The 5,465-nt window shown below is 55.8% G+C and overlaps 1 long non-coding RNA gene across 2 annotated transcripts in view; it reads left to right on the forward strand.

Annotated features, from left to right (window-relative positions):
- LOC104859385 overlaps positions 1 to 5,286 on the forward strand; it is a 14,500-nt gene extending 9,214 nt beyond the window's left edge. For both annotated transcript variants that reach the window (XR_779358.2, XR_779359.2), the window contains one exon: positions 3,881 to 5,286. This is a non-coding gene — a long non-coding RNA (uncharacterized LOC104859385). The remainder of the gene's footprint in view (positions 1 to 3,880) is intronic.
- Positions 5,287 to 5,465: the final 179 nt, after the last annotated feature.

A 5,465-nucleotide genomic window follows, 5' to 3' on the forward strand; every position in this document is an offset into this window, starting at 1 on the left:
CGCGGTGCGCGCGCGCCCCCTGCTGGGCAGACGCCCCCTACTGCAGGCCCAGAACCTGGGCAGAGGTGGGCAAGTGGTCAGTCTGAGGAGCAGAAGGGACTGCCTTTTACCCCAAAGGTGCTGCCGGGTCTCTTGGCTGTGGGAATGTCTTTTGTGAACCCTCAGGAGAACACCTCACCTCTGCCACTGAACTGCACTCCCCAGCCCTCTTCATTTTTATTTTGAGACAGGGTCTCACTAAGTCTCTAAGTGGCCCAGGCTGAGTTGAACTCGAAATTCTCTTGCCTCAGCCTCCCAAAGTGCTGGGCTTGCAGGTGTGCACCACTTGGCTTCCAGAGAAGAAACTGGAGCCGTGGCACCCAGAGTTGCTTCTGGGCTGCAGTCTCACCTGCTGTATGGGGACCCAGGCCAGGCCGGTTCCCGTCCCCTACCCGAGTGCAGAGGCTCCTGCTGCGGGAGAAGAGGGTGGCAGTGTGACCTCCGGGTCCCTCGGCTCCCCACTGCGCGTGCACACACACGCACACACACGTGCATACACACATGTGCACCCTGCTTCAGGAGGTGGCAGGAGCGGCCAGGCGTGTCCAGGGAGGAAGGGTGTCCCCAGCAGAGTCTTCTACTCTGGCTCATTGTAAGGTGTGACCAGAGCCTGTGCAGGGCGCGCGGCGTCTCCAGCCCCCAGGCCGGACCTGAGCTGTGGCGTGACCCCCCCCCGGCCATCTGGGCATTGCCATAGTGCCACCTGTCCTGTCCATGGTGCTGCCCTGGTCAGCAGGTCCCCACCCCAGGCAGCAATCAGCCTCCACCGGGCAGAGCCGCACAGCCCCTGTGCAGTCCAGCACCAGCCCCTGGGACTCCCTGACACAGAGAACCCAGGGCTCCAACACAGGGCAGGGCAGGCACCTCCGGGCCCACCATGCTGCCTGGGGGCCCTGAGAGGAACAGGGCAGACAGGGAAGCCAGGCAGGAGAGAACAACATGCTGAAAGAATGGAGAAGAATCAGGGCAGGGAGGACGAGAGAAACCAATGAGAACCCAAAGGAGGGGTTGTGAACCTAATTATACAGAAGTAGAAAGGAGTCAACGTGGCTTTCTCCCAGGCTTTCTTGTTAAAAACAAGCACATGACAGTCAGCTGGTTTTGAGCATTACCCCACACATCTAACACCTAGTCCTTTTTCAATTTTGAGATAGGGTCATGCCAGGTTTCCCACACTGGCCTTAAACTTGCAGTTGTTTCTGCCTCAGCCTCCCATGTGCCTGGTATTACAGGTGTGCACCACTGCACATGACTAAACTACTAAATTGTATACATGTGTTTCATGTTTTCAATTTAAAAGGATAAGCTGGCCAGGAGTGACGGTGAATGCCTGTATTATCAGCACTTGGGAGGCTGAGGCAGGAGGATTGCAAGTTCCAACCCAGCCTGGGCAATTTAAGGAGAACCTGTCTCAAAAAATGAAACTTAAAAAAGGGTGGGAACGTAGCTCAGGGCAAAGGCTTCGGGTTCCATCCTCAATACCACACACTCCTGCACACGAGTGCACGCCCCCACTCATGTCTCGGGCAGAGGGAAATGAGTGCTTTGCTGTGGTTCTGAATCAGAAGCTGGGCCAACCATGGTCGGGAGCCCACGGTGTCCCTGGGCGAGTAGCGGAGCCCTACGTGGCTGGCAGCCAAGGCTCAGCTCTGTCTCTGGCTTGGGCTGCGCTTGCTACCACTCTCTGCTGCTCCCCGGAGTTGCACAGCAGAGCCAGAGCAGGGACCCCGACTCTAGCCCTGCAGCCAGGCCCAGTGCTTGTGTCCGGAGCATGGCGCATGTACGCCTCTTCTGGTCCTGCATCGAGGCCACTGCCAGCGCTGGCTGCTTCCTGGTCGCCTGGCCAGCATGTAGCGCTGAGGTGCAGGTCTTGGTGCAGTGCTGTCCAGCTGCCCCCGAGCCCTGGGCAGGGAAGGGCAGGCAGACTCAGCACATCCCAAGCCGTCCCGCAAGGACTGCAACTCTGTATGATGACCCCCGCTGGGGGAGGTGTGGCACACATCATCCCAGCGCTCAGGAGGCTGAAGCAGGAGGTCACTGTGAGTTCGAGGCCAGAAGCCTGGGCTACGTAGCTTGACCCTGTCTGGAAAACAAATTAAGACACCCCTAGCCTGGTTTCCCATTCCACGACAGTGCTAGTTCAGTATCCCCGGGAGCCGAGGTCAAGCTGACTCCATGCTACAGTTGCAGCTAGTGGCCGACAGGGGGCACTCACCAGCAGTCCTCACTGGTAACAAGTGAAAACCTCGAATTTGCACTCAAGTTATTCAGAAACATTTAGCTAGTTCCTTGAATCTTCCAGGACTTCAACACTTTTTTTCACTTATGTATTTTTGTCTTAGAGCTAATTTATCTCAATGCCTACACATAAACTTTACAGGAAATAGATGTGTTTTAGGCCAAGTTTTAAAGTTTTGTGGTATGTGTGTGAGTTCACAAGTTGTAAGTGTGCAGCTGGATGAAGGTTCACACAGGCAGCCCACCTGCTCATACCCAGAGGGTGGGAATAGCAGCCTCTGCGTGTCAAGAGTGCAGGGGTGTTCCGAGGGGGATTCGTGGCCATGTGGCTTTTTATTATTTTTCTCTAAATTTAAACGTTCATTGTATATTTTGATCACACTGCACGCTCAGGACAAAAATCCCAGGCCACAGGGCGTGCATGCTTGGGGCTGTGGGAGGAACGACTGCACAGGTCACAGGAAAGGCAGTGCCAATTTCCGCTCCCACAGGCACACTAGGGTTCTACAATTGCACCAACATTTTACACACGTTACACACGTAACTCGATTGCATGACATTATTATGATGTGGAATAGGGCTTCTCCAGGGGTTCCCACCCAGTGTAACCACAGCCAGATGCCAAGGAAAGAAAAGTGAAGACAGAAAACAACTACAAAGACTAGGAATGAATGTTTTCCATGGTGATCTACTGGATATTTTAAGATGGTTGAACTCAGGAGGTCTGTTCTTTTTTGTTTTTTGTTTTTGAGACAGTCTTGCTATATAGTTCAGGCTGGCCTCAAAATCACGGAAATCCTCCTGCCTCAGCCTCCTGACTACTGGGATTACAGGTGTGCGCGTCTTAATTGGTGGAAGGGGTAGTGGCTGAAATTCCTGTGCATTCTTCTTGGAACATTCAGCTGTGTTGTGTTCACTTGCTTTGGTCATTGGACCCCACTCCAACTGGGCAGCCATGTCAGATCCAAACCAAGTCAGAATCAACTCTTCCCGCAGCCCATAGTCTGTGTGGTGACAACCAGTATGTCCCCAGGGACACCTGAAAACGGAACCAGAAGGCTGCGTGATGTTGGAAGGAGCCGGCCAAGGTCGCCGTGCCCCATCCGAGGAGTGGCCCGGGCCCTGCCCCTCGGCCTCCCGCAGGTGTGAACACAGCCAAGCGTGTGTGGCCTGCGTGTGCCGCCCAGGTGCGGTGTGGTGCCTCCCCAGGGAGCGGGACCAAGCGGTGCTCTGGTCACGCTCCTGCCATGCAGGTCGCCTGTCCTGGACCCCAGGAGCAAACCCCACTTGCCCAGCCCTTTCCTGGAGAATCCCAGGCGCTCTCTGAGCAGAGGCCCAAGACCACGGCCTCACTGCCCTGCTCCTCAGGTTCGTCCAGGGTAGGTGCCGTCTCTTCACGTCCTCCCATCCACGAGGGGCAGCCCTGGCACAGGGCATGCTTTTTGGAACCAAAATAAGGGCTTTCCTTTTGGTACCAGGGTTCCAACTCGGGTCCTTGCGCTTGTGAGGCGGGTGGAGGAACCACTGCAGTAAATCCCCAGCCCAGGACTTCACTGCTTTTAAAAAGCCTGTCGTAATGAAGCGTTCTCTTTACTCTGTGTAGAGCTTGTGTGATGTGGTGTCCCCGAGGTAAGACGCGTCTCAGAGCGCCGTGTGCTGCTGTGTCTGCTCCAGCACCACCGCCCCTCTCCAGAGCATCCTCCTTGCTCCACACGGAAGCTTCTGTCGAGCACTGATTCCTCTGGCCCGGCGCCCGCCACCCACTTGCTGTCCTTGCTGGAGCGTCTCGTTTTCCTGGTCGTGATGTCCTCAAAGCTCATCCATGCTGTCACGGTGCCAGCACTTCCTTCCTTCAAGGCAGAATTATGTCCACGGCATTGTGTCCTTTGTCTGTCAATGGACCTGCGTGGCTTCTACATCTTGGCCCCTGTGAACAGTGCTGCCGTGCAACACGGCTGTCCCCGCAGGCTGCATCTTCAAAGGTGTGGCCAGAAGTGGGCGGCTGGGTCACCCAGTGACTCGAATGAGTTGTCTGAAGAACTGCCATTTTTCCACGGTGCTGAGGAATTCTTCATGTGCTGTGGGCCTTTTGCCGGCCCCGGCCTGTGTACATCCTCAGGTGGCTTCCAGAGTCACTCAGAAAAGCACAGGGCCAGTGCTTCTAGGAGCTTTTTCACCTGGACGTTGAAATGCAGCAGGATTTCTTGCAGAGAAAAGGCTCCCCGGCCCCAAAATGATCTTCTCTCTGTTCCAGAGAGATGGGCCCAGCAGGAGCATCTGCAGGGCGGGCAGCTGGGGTGCGGGCAGCAGCCACTGTGTGACTCAAACCGAGGTCCAACAGAGCCGGAGGGATGCAGGGCTCGGGAAAACACCAAAGAAGGTAGCGAACGTGCAGGGGGAGTCCCAGGAGAGGGAGCGGGCGCAGGGCATGAGAAATATCCCAAGGGTTAACGTCAAGAATGTGTGGAATTAAGGAGGGTGCCAGTCACAGCCCAGAGAACCCAAGAGGAGGAGTGCCATTAAGGACAAGGACAGCAAACAGTGTGGCCAGCAGAGCAGCCTGGACCACTGAGGGAAAGGACAGAACCGTGTGCTGCTCACAGGGACCACAGGAGAACCCCAAACTTCACCTCAGAAGCTGCAGGAACATCAAGAAAACGGATGACAAGCACAGATTTGGAAATTGAGCAGGGCCAAGCGTGAGCCTCATCGGGCTGTGGACAGCGTGTGGCCTGATTGCGGTGGTCACACCCATCTTTGCATGTGGCGGAACTCACAGGCCTGCACACATGCACACGCACACACATGGCACGGTCCCTGGTTAGCGGTGCCACTTCAGCTTCCCCCCCTTGTGGTGAAAAGGCCTCGCTGTCGCCAAGGCGCGTGGAATCTGTTTTGGAAACAAACCACAAGCGTATATTTATTTCACAATGCGAATAAACAGGTTTGAAAGCACCATATCCTTATCTGACAGGAACACACAACTCTGGGGTACAGCACGTGCATTGTTCGGAGGTTCGTGGGCCTCACATGATCTTAGCAGAGTGTGGAGAGCCGGGTCTGTTAGCTCAGTTGCCTGTTCTTGGCAGGAGCATCACGAGTGCCAGGCTGGCCAGGCCGCACTGCTGAGCGAGGCCGTCTTGAGAACCCCAGCAGGGGCACAGCACCCTATGCTGTCTGCGCCAGTG

The sequence above is a fragment of the Fukomys damarensis genome, unplaced genomic scaffold, assembly GCF_012274545.1.
Source record: "Fukomys damarensis isolate Sample0158 unplaced genomic scaffold, DMR_v1.0_HiC HiC_scaffold_6, whole genome shotgun sequence".
In the NCBI taxonomy this organism is placed as follows: domain Eukaryota; kingdom Metazoa; phylum Chordata; class Mammalia; order Rodentia; family Bathyergidae; genus Fukomys; species Fukomys damarensis.